General features: G+C 38.3%; 1 long non-coding RNA gene across 1 annotated transcript; it reads right to left on the bottom strand.

Annotated features, from left to right (window-relative positions):
• Positions 1 to 590: 590 nt before the first annotated feature.
• LOC131524950 (uncharacterized) lies at positions 591 to 22,213 on the bottom strand. Its single transcript, XR_009267123.1, has 5 exons — positions 21,943 to 22,213; positions 20,383 to 20,742; positions 17,832 to 17,954; positions 4,607 to 4,742; positions 591 to 2,764 (listed from the first exon to the last, which is right to left on the bottom strand). It is a non-coding gene; the product is annotated as an uncharacterized LOC131524950 (long non-coding RNA).
• Between the last annotated feature and the right edge of the window lie 764 nt (positions 22,214 to 22,977).

Raw genomic sequence — 22,977 nt, 5'->3', positions numbered from 1 at the left:
AGACATTTTGTACGAGCCGTAGCGAGTTCATTAAAAATTGAGCAAGGTCAGAAATGAAACCATTCCTCCCATTTTTCATTCAGTCCTTAATATCAAGAATCATTTAATTAATCTCGCAAAATGGCCTCAAATTAATTTACTTTGACACATAGCTGTCGGGTAATGTGACTAGAGATCTACTTGATAAACAAGATTGAAACTGAGGCGCATCCACAGAAATGATCTCTTGTTAAACTACGTAGAGATTTTTATCTGATGTTTTTTTTTAAAATTCCCACAAAAAAAGTGTAACGATGTTAAACTGTTCACTTAAAGTTGTTAAATGCAATAAAACTGACCTAATAATTATATTACCACATACATGCTTTCAGGTTTTCCAAACCACTTGTTTGTTATTTTCAGATCCTATCTAATCTCCAATATACAATGCGTAATAAATCATTCATGTTTGCCTTGACACAACCTTCATGATAATGTTTTGGTCAGATGGCCTCTGCTTGTATTCAAGTGCCCTCTATCTAATGCAGCCTGTTATCAAGCAAAATATTGAACACCTTTCTCTAAAAATAAAAACAAAAAGTGTAATAAGAACAATCAATATCCTTGTGCACTTTACAGTATCTTAAGTTAGGACAGTAAGGTAGACGCCATAAAAAGCATTTGATCAATAAGGCCAAACACAGAACTAAAACACAGAGGCTTTTATCATTTCACAAAGACCTTGTACTGAAATCATTAACACACGACCAAAGAGTTTCCAGAGAAGATGTTCATCGAACACCTGACACAAGTACTGCACATCCCTTGCTGCTCAACCTCACTGCAAAACTGTCATGGCACACTAAGAATAGATACTGCCATAGGGGCAGTTTAACCAATTAGAAATGATTTACAAGGTAAAACCACAATTTTATGTGATCAACATCCTGCCGAGATAACCAATAGAAGTCTTTGTGTTAAATTATACTGCCACAAGACAATATTATTATCATTACTTCAAACTACCATTTCATATTTAAATATATTTTTAAAAATGTAATTAATTCCTGAGTTGGTAAAACTGGATTTCTAGCAGCAATTACTCTTCAGTCACATGATCATCTGAAAACATTGTGATATGGTGAACTGCTCAATCTATCACAGTGGAAACCACTGAAATGTTTGATGAAAAGAAAGTATAAAGTTGCAGTCTTTCCTGTAACGTTTGATCATTTTAATACATCCTTGCTATTTAAAGCACAAACACAAAGATGTTGAAACAAAATGTGTTAAAACACTCCTCCAACTATTAAACTCTTGAGCACAAACCAAACTAAAATTTCTGTTTGCTTTACTCCTGAAGCATCCCAACATGCTCATGCTGATTCACGTCTAAAAGTCGTGTAAAATGCAGAAAGGCAGATCCCCAGGGGAAACTCCCATGTGATTTTCACTGCTCTTATAACCTGACTGTAATCACTGTGGCTTTGTCTGCAAAAGTAAAGATCTGTGGATTCGCTTGTCTACATTCCAGAAGTAATACATCAAATAACCATGCTGAAAAGCAGAGAGCTCCAGTAACACTTTCCCAATGACAATACATCAGCAAATATAACATTGTGGAGTTAAAAAAAACAACAACACACACACTGCAATTTGAGATGATGTAAAAGCGATCATTCTTGTGTTACATATCACAACACTGTCTTAAAAAAATCTAGAACAATTCGTTACATTTTTCAACTCATTGGAGCTGAATGTGCATAATGCTGCAGAATATGAATTGTGATAAGCTCATAAAGCGAGTTTACATTTGTTTTTTTCCTTGTTTTGGGATTAGAGAGGTAAGCTTTTGTTTCATTAACCTCCTCCACTTAAAACAGCCAGTTGCAATCAGGCAATTTGACTCATACCACAGACCATTCATCTCATTGCCAACCTAATCCATGAAAAGGACTTATGTATTCATGTCTTACAAATGTGCTTGAGTAAAATCCTTTGGCAAGAGCGAGGCGGCAGAAGAAAGAGCTCTCTGTGCTGTAATAAGCCCTTGAAATTAACCAGCCTCGTAAATGCTTTGTCTCTCGCACTCAACAAGCATCCCTACGCCAAGCGCGAAGTTTAGCAATTGTCCTCCCTCCCCGTTCCCATCCGTATTAGTTTTTCTCCTCCGAGACAGACAGAAGGTGCTAGGGACATGTTGTTGTGCATCTCACACAGGTAATAAATTTGTGTGTCAGGCCTGCACGTCACAGATTAAGCGTGTTTTGTTTGGGAATGATTTATGAGAGTGATGTCGCTGATGCACTTGGCAGTGAGAAGCTGAGCTTCTGATGATGGTGCTGCAGTAGCAGGTGGGGTGGGATGGAGAAAGGGGAGGGGAGCGAAATGTCGGATTTGTATTACAGGAAGACTGATCTGTAGGTTCTCGGAGGATGCCTGCTGTAGCACATACCTGTGCCATTAATCACGCCGAAGCCTCCGGGCCCCGTGCGCATGTGAGCCGCCCCGGCCTGTGATGCACCTCCTCCACCTTTTCTCCACAGGCTCGTTCTATGTGTTGCCTGGAAACTGCAACAATGTCTTCGGTCTGGTCTCGCCCTCTTTGGGTGTTTGGGAGCCCTTTACTGCTCCCTCAGGATAGAGGCTCACTACGGTTAGTATATACTCTTCGCACACCAGGTTTGCGAGAATAACAGATGTGAGGTAAGGACTCTCTCCCTCTAGGTTTCCCCGAATCATGGACGACCAGCGGCGTTCTGAAGATCTGCCAGTATTCGTCACTCTGCGCAAATAAATGGGAGAGTAAATTAGGCCTGAAAAGTTAATCAGCCGTGATTCAATCCAATCATTTCAGCCTCTTAAATTCATATTTCAAGCTGGTCGAAAGACAGAGACACATCTTCCTCCAACCTCACCATGAAAGCGCTGAGTTTTCTCATCTTATCAGAACTAGATGTGGCATATTGTAAACTCAATTGAAGAGCTGGTTGAATCCTGAAGATTGAAGTGGCACTTTTATTTCAGACCTGGTTGGTTTTCTAGACTAAAGTGTCTTGAGATGCCCTCTTGTGTTTTCTGAGACTGCAAAACTGGATGGGTGTCCTTGAGGCTGACATTGTTCATGGACCCACAAAGGAGATATGAGCATGCTTTTTATATAATGAATGGTATGTGTTTTAAAACACCCAACACTTAGCACTCTGGCTTGAGTAAAACTTTAAATAATTCATGTGTAAAATCCAATCTAATGCTAATTAAGCACTCAAACACCCAAGCCTTAATGCCAAGTCATTTTGAGGTCAAGTAAACAATTTTTTCTATCATAATTTTTACTGTATATGTTGTGCTGACATTTCTTTATTTTGATTTCTGCAGAATTCGGTTTCTGTTGGAGTGTGGGAGACATGAATCGAGAAATTAAACATTTGAAAAGAAAAACATGGAGTCCCAAAAAGCCAGATTTGAAGAACCATGTTTCATGCCAAATGTCCTTAAGGATTTTAATTTTTAAGCCTTTTAAGTGCATTAGGGTAAATTTCTTGGCAACCCACTGTAGCCAGAATTTCTCTGTAGATCCCAACAAAGGAAGGTTGCTGATCCATTCCATGGAAACTATAGGAGGAATGTTGCGAAGAGAAGATGACTGTCACAAGATTATGGAGGTAATATGATTTTCACATGATGTTGGTTGCAGTTCTGTATTGCTATGCATGTAGCACGGCTTAAAGATGAAAATAAATGTACTCCTGATGAATACTGATATTATATTATATTTAGCGCTGGCAAATGATTAATCGCATCCAAAATAAAATTTTTGTTTGCATAATATATGTGTGTATACTGTGTATATTTATTATGTATATATAAATACACATACATGCATGTATATATTTACGTAAAATATATTATGTTTATATATAAAATATACACTGTAAAAAGTGATAAGTTGACTTAACTTAAACAAATTGAGGAAACCCGTTAGGGTTAAAATTATTAAGTAAATAATAATTTTAAAAAAAAAGTTAAGTGAACTTGACAATTCACTTAACTTATTTTTTTAATTATCATTTACTTAAAAATTTTAAGGCAATGGGTTTCCTCAATTTTTTTAAGTTAAATCAACTTATCACTTTTTACAGTGTATTTATATATAATATAAATTATATGAATATAAATACATACATGTAAATTTGTATATACGTAATAAATATACACAGTACACACAAATATATTATGTAAACAAAAACTTTTATTTTGGATGTGATTATTCATGATTAATCATTTGACAGCACTATTATATTATATTATATTATATTATATTATATTATATTATATTATATTATATTATTATATTATATTATATTATATTATATTATATTATATTATATTATATTATATTATATTATATTATATTATTTATTTATTTACCAGTACATTTAATGTTTGTTTCTGAGTTCTAAAAAGATATGGTGGATTACATTAATGAGCACAAAGTACACAGGTCTGACTTTACATACATTGTTACATACATACATACAGACATACTATCATTTCTTTAAAACTGAAGAGGGTATTATTTGATTGCAATTCTGATGTGGAAAAAAGTACAGCTTAAAATACTCACAATAGATATTGAAATATGCCCAGGACCTTGAAACATCTAAGGTTACCAAGGTCTAGATGAATTGTACCTCCATGCTCTAGTCCTTCTTTGTCCTCCGGTGAGGACAGGAACTTCACGGACTCTCCGATAGCAGACCCTTGACCAGGAAATAAATGAATACAGATAGGTAAAATGAATATGAGCAGGAAGGAAGTCTGTGACAATAGTAGGAAACTAATTTTCTACCTATAGGTGAAAGCTGGAAAAGCCTCCTAAAATGTGCCTCTTTTGCACAGCAGACGCTGCGGCAGCAGCTCAAAGTCCTCAAAACATTTCTGACAAATGTTTTTAGCACGCCGCCATGTAAATAAATCATTTAAGCCATCTAATGCAAGGAAAAATGTTCATAACATCAAGACTGGAAGAATAACCATCTGTCCAAACAAGACCTGAGAACACAAAGCCACCCTTTCACTGAGGAGGGTCAGATATATGTAGTACATAATCGCATGCACTGTTGAACATTTACTTCATTTAATATACCATTGCGGTTTGTTTGTCGAAACATCCCGAGCAAACAGATTTAATGTGTGCATGGGTAAATATTTGCTGCGCTATATCAAACTCGGAAGCTAAATTAGGACTATCACAGAGGGCAAGTGGGGTCTTGAGTTAGCCGCCAGGGTTGTTTGGCTGACCGCGTCTCCGCATTAAGACGGGCCTATTAGTGAGACTCGCATACACAATTACAGCCTTATGAGTTGTTTTCTTAATTACTTTGACATCTCTGTAACTTTGGAATGCTGTTCAAGCTGCATGCAAGCCTTTGTAAATTGTCCACCCCATCCTGCATGCCCACAGCTGATTTTGAAACTGTGCAAATGTGCTGTGTGGTAGATGAAAACGGGCTTAAATTTCTGATTAAAAAATAGAACTGAGTCTAAAGCTCAACAAGCTTATGACACAAGTGTTGAGAATGGATTGTGCTCCCTCTCTTCTCTCTGTAATGAGGAGAGCAGAACTCTACACAGATAAGGCAAACAGGATTGCCACAGAGAGACAGGGGCCGGGGTCTCCACAGCAATAACTACAATAACCTACGGTATCAAACAATGTCATGGCTTGATGTGATTCACTACTGCAATATAAAAGGCCTGTTACGGAGCTAAATATTCATAGTTATTTTTAACAAAGAAGATATTTCTAATCTCCCCATGGAAAATATTTGCTATTATTGCTTCTTTTTACTTCAGACCTCACAGGTAACAACACTAATATAGCCTGTTTTTGCTGAAAAATGTGTGGTTGTAAATCATGAGGAAGATAAAGAGGCAACCCTCACCCAAAGAAAAAATATTTCCTTATTTATTAACAAATAATATTCTAAATGATTTAATGTATGTTGAAAATATACTAAATAACAGTGTTAATATATTACAATATAATGAATAATAAAAAAGAAATTGGTGCTTTTACTAAAAAATGTGATAATATATTTCCTTCTATGTGTTAATTGGCGCTTTTCCACTGCATGGTACGGCACGGTACGGTTCAGTACGGCTCACTTTTGGGGGGGTTTCCACCGGGAACAGTACCTGGTACTTTTTTTTAGTACCACCTCGGCCGAGGTTCCAAGCGAACCGTACCGTTACCAAAACGTGACGTGTAAACTCTGCTGATCACTGATTGGCCGGAGAAAATAGTCACTGCCTGCGTCATTGAACTTGCGGCACGAGACACAACAGACCCGCTAGATTTAAATCAGCACAGCCAGCGAAGGATTGAACACAACTGTTTTGAATGAGCGCAAAAAATGGCTGTTTCGTTGTCTGTTGAGGAAGTACAGACTGTCCTCTCGTTGATAGCCGACGAACAGATCCAGCGAGAGCTTGATGGAGCAACGCAGAATTAAAATGTTTTTCAGGAGTCACGGCAGTAGAGGCGGCGCAACTATAACTACACGTGAATAATCCCGCCCACTTTAAAGCGGTACTAAACTGCGGTGGAAACGCAAACCGAGCCGAACTGAGCCGTGCCGTGCTGTTCTGAACCGTGCCGAGCCGAGTCGTACCACGCAGTGGAAAAGCGCCAAATGTGTGTACTTTTACATTCATTAATAAACTTTATAATATAGATATTCGTGCAATAAAATAGTAACATGTGTGAACACGTATGTACAATAAGTATTGTGGGAAACTATATATTGTGATATTTATCCATAGATAGATAGATCCATAGATAGATAGATAGACAGACGTATACTGTATGTATGTGTGTGTATATATATACATACACATACATATACACGTATATATGTATACACTGTAAAAAAAAAAAAAAAAAAGTTGAGCCAACTTAAAATTTTAAGGCAACCAGCTTCAGCAGATTTTTGAGTTTTCTCAACTTGTCGTTTTAAGTTTATACAACAAAAATTTGAGAATCTCCCACAAAAATAAGTTGGGCAAACTCAAAAATCTGCTGAAGCTGGTAAAACATTTTTTTTTAAGTTCGTGCAACAGTGTAGGAACATGTATGAAGAAAAATCTATAATTTTGACCCATACAGTGTATTTTTGGCTATTGCTACAAATATACCCCAGCGACGTAAGACCGGTTTTGTGGTCCAGGGTCACATATAAGCTATTCACTCTTAAGACGAATGGTTCTAAACAGTCCCAGAAAAGGGTTCTTCGGGTTGTAACAATAGCAGAACCCTTATAGGCTTTGAAAATGCTATACCTTAATGGTGTTATAAATAACCTTTTAATGATGGTTTGTTTTAATTAATATTAGTATATTTATATCATAATATTAGTATTATTCATATTATTTGTATGTATTTTTTATTAATGTTGTTTTTACCCCTCTATCTATCTGCCTGATATTATAGCGTCTATTAGGGTTTGACATAAAAACAACAATAACATGCTCTGTCAATAAGGTTTTTCTTTTTTTAATAATGTGAAATTGTAGCAAAAATGACAGTGCTCTAACAACAGTTATTAACAGAATACAGTAATAAATGACAATTGACATTGAGCATAAATGAATACTTAAAAAGTAAAACAAAATAGAAACAAAAAATACTGAAATAAAGACCAAGTTCCAGTGAAATACTGTATTTTCATAATCCTCAATGATGCGTATAAGTCCATCATTATGTGTATTTTGGTGTTATTGAGTTGGAGTTTCTCTATTGGTCCCCCTTTATATTAGGTGGCCTTAACTACTATGTACTTACATTTAAGTTAATCGTTTGGTACAATGCACTTATTGTGTACCTAGTTTTTACATTGTCCTTATATTTTACAAAAACACCTGCTTGTTATTACATCTGTAATTAATTTCTGTAAATACATTTTTACATACATAATTACACTGTTCACCCATCCTTAAACCCACCCATGCCACCAAACCTGTCCTTAACCTTACCAGTATCCCACCTCAACAGCAGCAAAAGTGTTTTGCAATACAACATGAACACAATAAGTACCTTTTATTTATTTTTCCATGCAGTTAAGGCCACCAAATATAAAGTGGGACCGTATCTCATTCTATTGTCCAGTATATTCCCATATATTTTTGTTTCATAAGGGAAAGGAAAGCACTGTCAACAAAACACTGTCATACGCACACATGAACCACTTCAAACTGCAACAGACTTCAGGTTATTCCTGTAAGCTGGGAATTCCCACGACAGCTCCTGCTCTTGACCTCATATCTATTGTGTTTGTAAGCGTGTGTGACGTTTTGAGCAGGTCTGACGGGCTGGCCTGCCATTGTTTTGTAAGATCAGACTCAGTGAGATCACACTGTTGTTGTATATCCTTACATCTGTGAGTACAAAAGCAGGGAAATATTTGAGTCTGCGTACTGTATGTGTGAGAGCATGATATAGAATGCTTTGTCAGGTAGAAGTGTCATAGTGCAAATGTGGTTTCTGAGTAACTTCTGAATGGCAAAAAACAAACAAACAAAAAAAACCCTCTGGTATATGCTACACGATTATGCTAGTTAAAAACAGTCTGTCTAAAATGCAGTGGCAGACGTCTAAATTTGGTCATTTAAATTGAGTCGAACCTCCTGCAGACCTTTAAGCTGGTGCACACTGTACAATTTATAATAGTCCTTACGATTGTACTTGTCAGACTATACGAATATGATCCCAGCTATAAGCCATGTCACACTGAGATCTCAGTTGTCATTAATGTCAGTAAAGACAAACGGACACAAGAAGAATCATCTTGATTTTTCTGTCATCAATCTGTGACAGGTTTAATGACGGCAAGCTGCATTTACATGTGGAATTTAAATGGTAGCTGGCAAAGCAAAAACAAAAAATCTCTAGCGTTAATAATGCTCAACATTTTGCATTAATTGTGTCATCAGTTTCTGTGCTCCTATTGGTTTTTGATTTGACGGTCATTGTAGGAGAAACCATACCGCAGGACTTTCCTCAGAACTTCTGACACTGGCAGAATTTAATCAGAGACAAAAATTAATCACAATGGTCATGTGGCCAAATATATTATTAGCAATCAAAGACTACAGATTTTGGCCTAGGATCAGAGGAATCTCAAAATTATTCTTAAAATTGTACAGTGTGCAACGGCTTTAAACAGAAAATCATAACCCACTTTAGATCGTTTGAATCCAGTGGGGTTTTTTTGTTTGTTATATCACCGAGATACTATTATTGTTTTATTAATATTTTGAGTAAGTTTTAATTTTTGTATTTTCCACTTTAAACAATTTTGTTGTTTTTGGCATTTTTTCTAGTTTTTATTATTCGTTTTTTAAAATATGTCTATATTTTTATTAACTTTTTTGCCGTTTTAGTTATTTTAGTGGGTTATATCAAGTCAAACTAAATTAAAATGAGAAATGTGGGTGAAATAAAGACAAATTTAAGATTTAAATTTAATTTTGTTTTTTAAATTCAAGTATTTTATTCCAAGTAATGAATTATTATTATTATTATTTAATGGTGTTAGTTTTAGTTAACTACAACAACAATAATAATAAGTTAACTTATTTAAACAAATGATTTATTAAGTTGCATGTTAAACAAGTAGTAAACCACATTTTTGCTGCATTTCTTATTTATTTTTACATTACATTATTTTTGTTTGTTTGTTTGTTTACAAAAGTTGTTTAAATAAAATGTGGTTGTTGTCACGTAACGTGGAAGCAAGAAGAACGCAGGGGGTATGAAATAACGAAACACAGGGATAATCCAACATGAAGGCTTGACCAGAACTCAAAGAAACACAGGGAACATAACGAGTAGACCCAACAAAACAGAACTGAACAGACAGGAACTTAAATACACAGTATGATTACAAAACACAGGTGCAGGGGATCGTACTTAAACTAAACTAGGAATAATCTATTAACTAAACAAGAACAGGAACAACCAAATAAGGGCATAAGGAAACACGGGGAAAAACTAGAACATGGAACACATGGACAGAAAACACAACACAAGCCTGACAGTTGTAGTAACCATATAAATATTTAATTTATAAATTTATTAAAAAAAATATATATTTACAAATACATATTTACTACCATAAAGAAATGAATACATAAAAGCATGTTATTAACAGGTTTTATTCCAGTCTATTCTAGAGTAAACAATCTAATTACACTCACTGTTTCTTCTAGGCAACAGTTGCACAGTTTTGCTTTTTATAGTGTGTGTGTCGGCATGTATAGTTGGAAAGAATACCATATTAACACAATTAAGAGACTGTTTCTAGGTCAGCTGTGCTATACCTTTTCCAATCCAAGGTGATATGAGGGTGAACTGGAAAGGGTGCCACGCTATCCAGTATCTGGGCAGAGGAGTTCAACAATTGCTGCCAGCTGTCCTTCTGCAGAAGTGCTGCCAATATCTATCCGTGGATAAATGACTGGAGAATAGCAGCACAGGGCTTTTGGCTGCACAGAGCACGGAGGAAAACAACAAGCCCACACAAGACCACCACTCACCTTTGGGAGCACACCAATCTCAGCTGAAATTGTGTAACGTCTCAATTTGCAGATGTCGAATTCAGAGGAAGCGAGAAATATACAGTTCAACCAGTCTGCGCACTTCAAAGAAAAAAGCCAAAGTGGGGACGGCTGAACTCAAATTTTAAAGAGCAATATTCCCTCTTTTATCTCCCTCAAACACAGATGATTAAAGATTCAATGCAGCAAGTAGACTAATGACTCCATAGGGTGTGTGAGGCAAACTTGGGAGAAAAGACGGGAGAAGAGGAAGAGGCCTCTGGAGAATTCTTCGCCACAGAGGAATACGCTTTAAAATATACAAATTTATTCATCTGAGAGTCTGCCTAGGCTCTGTGGCTTCAGGTAGCACGTGGGGGAGAGAGTGAGCATGAGAGAGGAAGAACTAACAAGCTCTTTTCACACCTCTTGAGTCAATCATGCTTATAATGATTTGTTTCTTGGTATGACACACAGTCTGAGGTAAACAGAATGATCGAAATGCACACAAATGACTCAGCACAGGTATACAACAAGTGCAAAGGCAAATGACAACTACATGTTAATGCTGAAGTCATTTTTTTCAATGATAAAATGTTTTCTCCTATCTTACCTGGCAAGCAGAGACGACTAAGTGAGCTATTCATAGGCTGATTACCCTGAAAAGTATGAACATTTTGGCTCTTTGGCACCATCAAAACATCGCTCTTTGTTTGAGCTTCCTGATCAGCTGGAAATCGCAACATTAACTCAACCAATAGAGCGCCACAGCAATGATGTATTTTTGTAGACCAACCCAGAAAACATGATCACCCTGGTTCCCTCCACAAAAAAAGGTTAATATGATAGGATTATAAAAATTTTGTTCGTTATGATCATCTTCAGAAATGAAAACAACTTATGAAGACTATATACAATCTTCAGCAGTAAAAAAATCTAAATTTAGGCTAAAAATGAACTATACCATGGTTGCATGACTTCAACGTCAGAACCATTAAACTTCCAATAACTCTTTTAATTTTTATATTTAAAAAGGCTGTAAAAGCAAACTCGTGAGTATGGGCAATCTCCATATTCCCATTTTCAAGACAGGCAATTGCTTTATAAAGATCACAAGAAGGTATTAATGTATTTTATGTTGTAGAATAAACATGAAAATATCTTGAGCTTGGCTCAACCAAACACCCATTCAAAAAAAACAAAACCTTTGACTTTAACATAATAGAAACTTGAAGCGCTAAAACACTAACTTGTTTCTGGATTTTGGCCTACACAAATACATCATCCCTGTGGCACTGCACTGCATAGATCAATGATCTAAATAAATTTAAATTTATTTAAAAAACTCAACCTTGGTTACCATACCATTGTTACCCATTAATTTCTCTGAAATGAGGAAATGAGGAGAAATTTCAGAAAAATGTGTATATTTTTTTAAAATAAAAAGTTGCATAAAAGTTTTTTTCCTGTTTTGGTAGTTCCCCCCTCCCCCCTCCCCCCTCCCCCTCCCCTTGCACCTCTTTTTCCTCAAAGGATTGAATGGGTAACTATGGTAAAAGAGATTAATTTTCGCCTACAAGTTCTCAGTGTTTGATGGTTTGCTGACCCTGTCTGTGGGGTCAGGTTGGGGTAGTATCTGTTTGTTCAACCAATGATATGTACAAAATACTGTTTGAAAACAGTCATTATTTTTGCTGTTCTGTTTGGAGGTGCTAATTGCACAATACTTAAAACACTTCACCAAAGTGTATCACACAAAAATACAAGTTCTCATTGATGATAGGCACTGATCACAAAGACTTTGCAGCCGTAGTTTGAAAAAAAAAAATTACTGTACAATCCTAGAGAAGGATGGAGTTTTTTTATTTTTTAATTTGCCGGCCCTGCAGTTTCTGCGGCACATTCTATAGATAAATGGTCCTTGTCCTCTCCCATGTGAGAGCCAATGGGTGACAGAGTGACAAATGGAGCCGGCTCCCTTGCCCAGTGAGCAGAGATTATTGTCACTCACTGTAGGAGACGGGATTAATGACCTGGACCCAGTGGCAAAGGCTAATCATGGGAGATTAGGGGACAGAAATCCTGCGGGTATTCAAGGAAGAGAAGGGGGCTCCATCTTCAGGTCTACAAGGATGTGGTATTACCTGTGCTAATCGGGGGGACCTAGTTTAAAAGGCTCAGTGCAAAAGTTCAACATGACTTACTTACTTAATTTATTACCCTTTATTCTTTTTTTTTTTTTTTTGCTGGTAACTAGTTTAGTATAATAGTATAATCCTCACATAGCAGTAATTTTGCTTCATGCAGTTGATCACATGATCTGATTTCCATGGTGGTACATAAAGGGGACATTGATGATGTTTTTTTTTACAGTACAAGCTTAATGCAATCCATTGTGTGCACAAAAAGGGAGGGGGTTTGCAATGGGTGATTTTGCCCCAAGCCACCGGAGAGTTTCACCATAAAGAGGGATTTGTACATGGACCATCTCTCATCCCTTGCCAACACCATGGGAATAGCCCTTATGAATGACCCAATTACGTACCATTTGTTTTCATGAAAACTTTTCAGGGCAACAATTCTCTGAGCATGATAAAGAACTGCGCTGAAACTGCTTTGCGGCTGCACAAATTGAACATGGTGGAACTTACAGTTTACTTTGTCATCTAGACCCACCTTGACCGTATTTGTGATGATAACTGTACTTTGTGACCAACAAAAAAGCGGATACAAAACCCCCAGAGGCTTCAATACTAGATTCATACAGCTCAATTTAGCAAACAAACATATATTACTTACTGTCAGGGGCGCCGTAAAAGGGGGTGGGGTGGCTTAGGACGATTCTAAGGGCCCGACGATTTGGGGGGGGGGCCCGAGGGGGAAACGTGATTTCTACCGGTAGAGTAGACTCTTAATCTTAATCAGAGTATTGTCTTAATCGTATTAAAATCGGAGTATTGATGTCCATGTAAACGTACTGAATTGTTTTCTTAAAAGCATGACGTTTTATTGATATTGTGAGTGCACACAAATAAAAGTAGACCCTTTACAGTTCCGAATGATGTATTACTCTTACCTTTATGAGCAAAAATTTTGGCGCAAGGTGTTTCCATTTAAAAAAATGCAATTGATTGCGCTGATGCCTCCATGTCCAGCGCTTTAGCTTCCACTCTCCGCACAAACTATTGGATGCAGCGCACATTTATCTAGGTTCAACGTTCAAACATTGTTATATGCTTGAACTGTTTTAGTAGGCCTATATCTATACATTTTATTTTAGGCAAGTCGTGATGAGAAGGCTAAATTGATCAAACAGCCGGTCTGCCGCTGGCCGCTTGGTCGTTACTTTAAAGTCTGTGTAAATTGATGTTAAAATATGTGTTCTGAGTTTGACAGAAGAGAAAGCGGTACAGCCACTGATCTATAATATAGAACTTTATATATAGATATAGAGATCAGTGGGTACAGCTCGTGTTTTTAAATTGTATGTATTCTGCCACATATTGATGTCTCTGGGCTAAGACCCGGGTATCCATTCACCCTAGAACCGTCCCTGCCTAGAATCTGTATATCTAACATCACAGACATTCAAAAAGACAAACTAAGAATTTGATCTCTCAATAGTTATTATAGTGTTAGGGGCGGGGCCACACTTGGTGGCTCCATTGCATCATCGAGCCACCGTTTTAGCCCCGTCCAATAAATCCCAGAATTGGTGAAAAACTGTTTAACGGTCTAACTCCACAATTCAGTACTACATAGTTCAGAGTTTTTGTATTGTGTTTCAGCAATACATTTCTAACATTTATAATGTGTTTGATTTCTCCTCAATCCCCAAATTCCCCAAAATGGGGGAAATGCTTTAGAAGGAGTTAAAAGGGATGTAGATGAAGTCTCACCACCCCTGAAATGGAACAGAAATTTGAATTTCAGTCAAATTTATCATTTAAGATTTTGTTTAAAATGTCTTTGCAAGAAACAAACAGTGATCATTTTTTTTAAGCTGGAATGAAACAGAAATTTACCCATCTGTTTTCTACATGCATGTTATTGATCTTTTTGTGAACGATTCCTCTGTGCATGTTTATTTATTAACCTCATAATTTTCTAAACAAAATTTCATAACTCACTCTTCTGGTGAAAATTCTCTCTGGTGGCATACTGTATGTCCAATTATTTTGTCATCATAAACCCCATCCCTTACTTCATCACTTTTATCCCATCTAGTTCTCGCATTCAGATTTGCCTCCATCCAATAAACAACCAATGTTAAGGAATAAGTCCCTTGTCACATCTACGCTGCAGCAAGGAGAACGCAGGAGTCGAGGAGCACAATCAAACCTTCTTTTAATGAAGCACAAACACAGGGAAACGTGGAGCACGGGGGAAAGACAAACAATACCGGAAATCAGACACGGCGAAAACCAAGGCTTAAGAATACAGGGGAATCAAACGAGGAGAACTGAAACAGGTGAGGAGAAGTCAAACACAGATGGAGACTAATGAACTAATAATAAAGACAGGAACAGGAAGGACCAAATATGGGCATGGGGAACTAGACACAAGTGACAGATCGCCCCCCTTCCAGGGCAGGAATAGGGAGGTGCTTTGGAAGGCCTCCAGGGCGGGTCAGGGGAGTCCGGCGGCCATGGCATATGCCCCATCAAATTTTCCAGGGGGAAACTATGGAGTCTGGGGGGCGCTCTGGAAGCGCGGACACTTGGGGAACTGGCCTTGGAGGCGTGGGCACTGGAGGGACTGGCCCTGGAGGCACGGGCACTGGAGGGACTGGCCCTGGAGGCACGGGCACTGGAGGGACTGGCCCTGGAGGAGCGGGCACTGGAGGGACGGGCCCTGGAGGAGCAGGCACTGGAGGGAGGGTCCCTGGAGGAGCAGGCACTGGAGGTGCAAGCACTGCGAAGCGCAAGCACTGCGAAACGCATTCGAGGGGCCGGCACTGGAGGGCGCTTGCGAGGAGCGGGCACTGGAGGGACTGGCCCTGGAGGAGCGAGCACTGGAGGCGCAAGCACTGCGAAGCGCATTCGAGGGGCTGGCACTGGAGGGCGCTTGCGAGGAGCGGGCACTGGAGGGCCCTCTGGAGTAAGGAGAGGCGCTGAAAACTCCGGGGGTAGCGCTGTATCAAGGAGCTCTGGGGTTGGAGCCGGTGGGCTGGACAACGGATAGGCTGGTGGACTTAAGTGAGCCGCGAACGGCGGGCTTGACTTCGCCACAGTCGGTGGCCTTGGATGAGCCGCGGACGGTGGCCTCGATTTCCCCGCGAACGGCGGGCTTGGATGAGCCACAGACGGCGGCCTGGATTTCCCTTCGAACGGCGGCAATTTTGGGTGAGCAGCGACTTCCATTTCCCCGGGGGAAAGAAAAATCGGGAAATAAAGGGGAGAAGTGCTGCTACATTTTGGTTTTGGGTCCGGTATTCTGTCACATCTATGCTGGAGCAAGGAGAACGCAGGAGTCGAGGAGCACAATCAAACCTTCTTTTAACATCAGACACGGGGAAAACCAAGGCTTAAGAATACAGGGGAATCAAACGAGGAGAACTGAAACAGGTGAGGAGAAATCAAACACAGACGGAGACTAAAGAACTAATAATAAAGACAGGAACAGGAAGGACCAAATTTGGGCATGGGGAACAAGACACACGTGACATCCCTGTCCTTCATTTTTTTTCTCAATAATCTCATATGTACATAATACAGGAAACAAGATGTGTCCCTACTTCTACACTGCATGTAGATCCAAATATCTTGCTACCATTTTTTAATTTGCTAAAAATGAATGTTTTGCAAATTAAGTCTAATAAGTTAAGTGTAAAAAATTTAGTACTACTATACATTGTACTGCAGATATGTAAGTCAAACCTCAAAACAGAACACTGAAAAATACATGTTGATTTATTGCCTTTCTACAACGCAACCTAAATTCATTGAAACCACAAAAACATTTTTGATATCCGACAGTCGATATGATACTAGATGCACAGGCATTGTTCTACAGCCACGGTAATTCTCCCTCTGGGGGCGAGAAAGACCAGATGAATATGTAAAGCATGGAGGTGTTACTGAAAGCAGATCTGAAGTGTTGAGGATTGTGGATTATGATGAAGAGCTCACAGTTTACAGCAAAACACTGACTATGAATGATTTCCACAAAACAATAGGAATAACTGCACGTTATCTACTCTCATCCACTCTGCAGATGGAACTTTGATTCTAATGTTAAAAGCCAGAATAAGAAACGAAGCACAAGAACAATTCAATGCAATATTATCGGTTCGATGCGCATGTGTATGGGCTGGCAGGGGGCACAGACGTGGGGTGTAATCCCGGTTTTTACTGCGGGGCAGAAGGCATGCGGTGAACGGCTGCAGACTTTCTCCCAGCAGCAGCTGTGACACCATCTTTGTATCTTAAGGTGGTGCCTAATCACCCTTGCAACTCTAACTACATCTCTCATGTTTTCAATCAGCCAGGCCCATAAATTATTGTCAGCAGTAATCACAGTGGTCCACTCAGGGCCCGCTGAGGGGTCCTTGCCTGTCTGTGTGCATCGATTCAGTCTTTTCTGGCACTAGACTAACACATCTGAGGGGCACCGGGGTCTGAGCGCTCGCCAAGCCAACGTACTACTGACAGCACTGGAGAGGAAGAGGTCTCTCAGAGGAGGTGGTGTTAATGAAAATGATTAACCTATCTGCACAGCGCTGGATGACAAAATCAGAGCTCATTACATCAAAACTGACATGCCCGGCATGTGAAATTATTTAGACTGTGTGCTGCGCTGTTCGCTCCATCCCCGAGCCTGGCTCATTGTGTTGATCTCTGATATTAAGTCGGAAAGGGTCAGTCCTTCGCAGCACGTTGCTCAAAACCTTGCTCTTATTCTTTGAGGGTACAAAATGGAAATATACGCATCTCTCTTCTTGTTTCTAATAAACTCATCCGGCGGCTTTGGCAGGCAGCCCAAGTACTCGCAGCACAGCCGGCCTTTTTCACCACCGCACACTTTTCTTTCACTGTGAAAACTGCCAGCATGGGGTGGCACAGTCACTTCTGGCGAGGGGGTGCTGTCAGTCTAGATCAGTGAGAAGCAGCCTTCTATTTCAATTAGCTCTCATCTGCCCTAGACAGTCACCATGACGGCCACATTAAGTCAAGGACCGGTGTTAAGAAGCAGGTGGGTGGAGAAGGGAGGAGAGATGTCGTAACGGGGCTCAAAATCAGGGACTGGAATACCTGTCATCACAGCGTTCTTCTGTAACGGAGAGACCGCGTGGTTGTGGTAAACACAGCGAAACTCCATGCATATGCTCTGTTCAGTCTGTGATGGAGGACGGGAGCAATGAGGCATGTAATCTCCTGGATATAATAGAGAGCAGAGAAGAATTTTATTATACATTGAAAAAGAGCCATTTCATCTTGGTTTTCACTAGCAATGTGCCTGAAGCTAAATATCTTATTCATAAAGACAAAAATAAATAATGTTATCTAGACTGATTTTTCAACAAGCACAAAAGAATATATTTTTGAGGTATTAATATTATTGTTAGAATTTTATTTAATTTAAAGGGATAAAGCGTTATTTTTGTTCTCTTTGCGCACAAAAAGTATTATAATAGCTTCATAAAATTACAGTTGAACCACTGATGTCACATGGACTATTTTATCGATGTCCTAACTACCTCTCTGGGCCTTGAACATCTCAGTTACGTTGATGTCTATGCAGGGTCAGAAAGCTCTCGGATTTCATTAAAAATATCTTAATTTGTGTTCCAAAGTTGAATTAAGGTCTTACGACTTTGGAACGAAATTAAGATGAGTAATTAACAACAGAATTGTCATTTCTGAATTGTCACTATCCTTTTAAGAAACACACTACCATTCAAAAGTTTGGGTTTGGTAAGATTGAGGTTTTTAAAAGAAGTTTTTATTTTTATTTTTATTTTTTATGCTCAACAATGCTGCATTTATTTGATTAAAAATAGAGTAAAACAGTAATATTGTGAAACATTAGTACCATTTAAAATAAAATGTTTTTCTATTTTAATATATTTTTGAAAAAAAAAAAAAATGTTTAATTACAGTGGGGCAAAAAAGTATTTAGTCAGCCACCAATTGTGCAAGTTCTCCCACTTAAAAAGATGAGAGAGGCCTGTAATTTGCATCATAGGTATACCTCAACTATGAGAGACAAAATGAGAAAAAAAAAATCCAGAAAATCACATTGTAGGATTTTTAAAGAATTTATTTGCAAATTATGGTGGAAAATAAGTATTTGGTCAATAACAAAATTTCATCTCAATACTTTGTTATATACCCTTTGTTGGCAATGACAGAGGTCAAACGTTTTCTGTAAGTCTTCACAAGGTTTTCACACACTGTTGCTGGTATTTTGGCCCATTCCTCCATGCAGATCTCCTCTAGAGCAGTAATGTTTTGGGGCTGTCGCTGGGCAACACGGACTTTCAACTCCCTCAAAGATTTTCGATGGGGTTGAGATCTGGAGATTGGCTAGGCCACTCCAGGACCTTGAAATGCTTCTTCTGAAGCCACTCCTTCGTTGCCAGGCGGTGTGTTTGGGATCATTGTCATGCTGAAAGACCCAGCCACGTTTCATCTTCAATGCCCTTGCTGATGGAAGGAGGTTTTCACTCAAAATCTCACGATACATGGCCCCATTCATTCTTTCGTTTACGGATCAGTTGTCCTGGTCCCTTTGCAGAAAAACAGCCCCAAAGCATGATGTTTCCACCCCATGCTTCACAGTAGGTATGGTGTTCTTTGGATGCAACTCAGCATTCTTTCTCCTCCAAACACGACAAGTTGAGTTTTTACCAAAAGTTCTATTTTGGTTTCATCTGACCATATGACATTCTCCCAATCCTCTTCTGGATCATCCAAATGCTCTCTAGCAAACTTCAGATGGGCGGACATGTACTGGCTTAAGCAGGGGACACGTCTGGCACTGCAGGATTTGAGTCCCTGGCGCAGTGTGTTACTGATGGTAGCCTTTGTTACTTTGGTCCCAGCTCTCTGCAGGTCATTCACTAGGTCCCCCCGTGTGGTTCTGGGATTTTTGCTCACAGTTCTTGTGATCATTTTGAACCCACGGGGTGAGATCTTGCGTGGAGCCCCAGATCGAGGGAGATTATCAGTGGTCTTGTATGTCTTCCATTTTCTAATAATTGCTCCCGCAGTTGATTTCTTCACACCAAGCTGCTTACCTATTGCAGATTCAGTCTTCCCAGCCTGGTGCAGGTCTACAATTTTGTTGTCTGGTGTCCTTTGACAGCTCTTTGTTCTTGACCATGGTGGAGTTTGGAGTTGGACTGTTTGAGGTTGTGGACAGGTGTCTTTTATACTGATAACGAGTTCAAACAGATGCCATTAATACAGGTAACGAGTGGAGGATAGAGGAGCCTCTTAAAGAAGAAGTTACAGGTCTGTGAGAGCCAGAAATCTTGCTTGTTTGTAGGTGACCAAATACTTATTTTACCGAGGAATTTACCAATTAATTCTTTAAAAATCCTACAATGTGATTTTCCGGATTTTTTTTTTTCTCATTTTGTCTCTCATAGTTGAGGTATACCTATGATGAAAATTACAGGCCTCTCTCATCTTTTTAAGTGGGAGAACTTGCACAATTGGTGGCCTCACTGTATATGAGCCATATTTGTTAAATGAAAGAAATAAACATTATTTTCATTCAGTTTTAATTTAAAACTCGGTTTTATCTGAATTTAGATAACAAATAATTCCTATCACTGCAACAGATCCAGAGACATACCTGTATTTACTTAGAGATGGCTTAACTGCACACCCCTATTTTCTGATAAAGGCAAGGTCGCAATCCAACACAGCCGAGTTTACAGATGTCCCTCTAAAAGAAATAGAAAAGACTTCTTGAGGTGACTTCTGGAGAAATCTGGAGGTGTTCTTTATGGGAGCAGTATGCGATCTTAGTAACCAGGTACAGTCTGGGGAGAGGAGGTGCTGCCCGCAGGTTGTTTACGTGAGCTCCTGAATCAGGGGGGATTCGGTGTGCTGCACCCTTGTTGGGCATGAAGCTCTCAGTGGGAAACAGCCTGAGGTTGAGGGTGGTAAACATGGCTATCCCAGCAGACATCACAGGAGCTTCAGCAGACACCTGACAATGGCAAAGGATAACAATGGTGTTATTAAGAGACTCTCAACATGTAAAACAGATATAAAACATACAATGAGAACAACTGTTTTCCTATAAAGATCACTGATATGTTTTAGAAATATAACAGGGGAAATATTAGGAGTGGGAACTGATGTCATTATCTGTTGCAATTACTAAACTGCATTCTGAATAAACCGGATGTGGGCGTCAACAGAGAGTATGGCAACACTTACTGAAAAGTCAATTTTAGATGTAACAATACACGTCATACTTTCCATATATGACGTTCATAAAATGAAAGTTTATAAAACATTTCATAAAATGATGTATTCTAAGTTACAACCATCGTGTACAAAAAAAGCTTTTCAAAGAAAAAGCAAGTGAGATACAGTTACTGTATCTCGGATTTCTAAGCTCTACAAAATAAAGGAGATGGAAGTGTCAACTAATTTGAATTTGCACATTTTCATTTATAAACTTCACACTTTAGCTTTAGAGACTCACAGTTGCTTTTTCAATTCTGCTTCATCCTTGTGCTTGTTGAATAATCAGTCATATACTGTATATGTGACACATAACACCCCTGAAGGGGAAAAGGGAATTTTCTCAGGAAAAACACAAAGCACCAGAGGACCTTAATGTTGTAATCCAATGCAAAGCACTTTCAACGTCTAAACAGTCAGATCTTGCAGAACACTTTGCACAGAACCAGGCAGTATGAATAAAAAAAGAAAGAATCAGTTCCAGTATGTTCCCAGACAACCTTTCTCCAACAGAAGATGAGATGTTCCACTGTAACAAACTCCTTGTGGTTGGCCAGGCTACAGAAGTCCATTGTACCAACACTGTAGCCAAAGATCTACTATCTGCTGCCTGTAAAACCCATATCGAGGCAACATGTGGTCAAAAACTTAACTTTTCATTTCATGCCATTTCATCCTGCAATGGTTTCCTGAAGGGATGATAAACATTACACCAAATGTAGTATATTCCCTTTGTGATTTAACACTCTTTCCTCAATCCATCAGAGTGAAAATTCCCTGAAAACAACCTTTGTGCTTGATTCCCACACATGATATAAATAATGTATCTGTGCTTACTTTAGGTGACAGTATGAACATGCCGCATAAGAGGGAACTTAGCAGTCACAGAAAACTAAAAGGAAGGTCAAAGAGCAAAGAAAACAAAACTGCAACTTACTATAATGGGTTCTGAGGTCTAGCCTCGGTGGATTACATCATTCCATTGTTGTTATGAGCGGGACGCATATGATCACCGTTCGTTTCCAAAAGGATGTGTGTCCGAGCCAAAACACAGTCTTGTTCCATATGCATCCTGTTGGATCCATGTGTCCTTCATATTATCTCTCATTCACTTTGTTCCCCAGCCACTGAATGTCGATCATTTCGCATTCAAGGTTCAATCCATACACTATTAGCTGTTAGCAGAGAGATGGTTCTCATATCCTGCTTGGACTCTGTTGAAGGAGCGAGAGGGTTGGGGGAATTATTTAGTATATGTGAATTTAGAATGGTGAACAATGGCAAGTCTTTTGGCTTGTAATGAAAGCAAAATCTGAAGATCCAAAAGTTACTCTTGAAAATCCACATGGAATTAAAGGATTATTAGGGGTTCACAAAATTAAGATCAATCAACAGAATTTGTGGCTTAATGTTGATTAACAACAAATCTATTTCCACTTGCCCACATTATCTTAAAAAAAAAAAGCAAATATCCACGTTAATTAAGTAAACGGGGCTAATCCATAAATGTAAAACTACTCAGTTATATTGAATTTTATAACTTGATGACAAAATGCTATAAAATCCTGAAACTGTAAAATTACTAAATAATATAAATATGATTTAAAAAGATTAACAAATAAGCTTAGAAGAAGAATTAAATGTAAGTGCTTTTATAAAATTATAAAATTTAATTATTTGATAAAAAAATAAATATTAGATGAAAAACTTAAAAAAATAAATAAATTACATTTAAAAAAAAGAAATGTTGCCTTCGTAACTAACCAAAAATAAAACAAGTTTAAGTACTTAAACTAAAACTGAAATAAAAAATAAAACCAAATTTAAAAAATTTAATTAAAACCAAATAAAAATATTAAAAAACTAATAAATATTACAAAGCACATAAAATTACAAAAACTCAAAATGAAACTGAAAATATGAAAAGGCAATTTAAAAAAAAAACATTTATAAATACTATATTAGTATATAA

Source organism: Onychostoma macrolepis, chromosome 18, assembly GCF_012432095.1.
Source record: "Onychostoma macrolepis isolate SWU-2019 chromosome 18, ASM1243209v1, whole genome shotgun sequence".
NCBI classification, from domain to species: Eukaryota; Metazoa; Chordata; class Actinopteri; order Cypriniformes; family Cyprinidae; genus Onychostoma; species Onychostoma macrolepis.
This window is presented reverse-complemented; position numbering and strand designations above follow the sequence as displayed.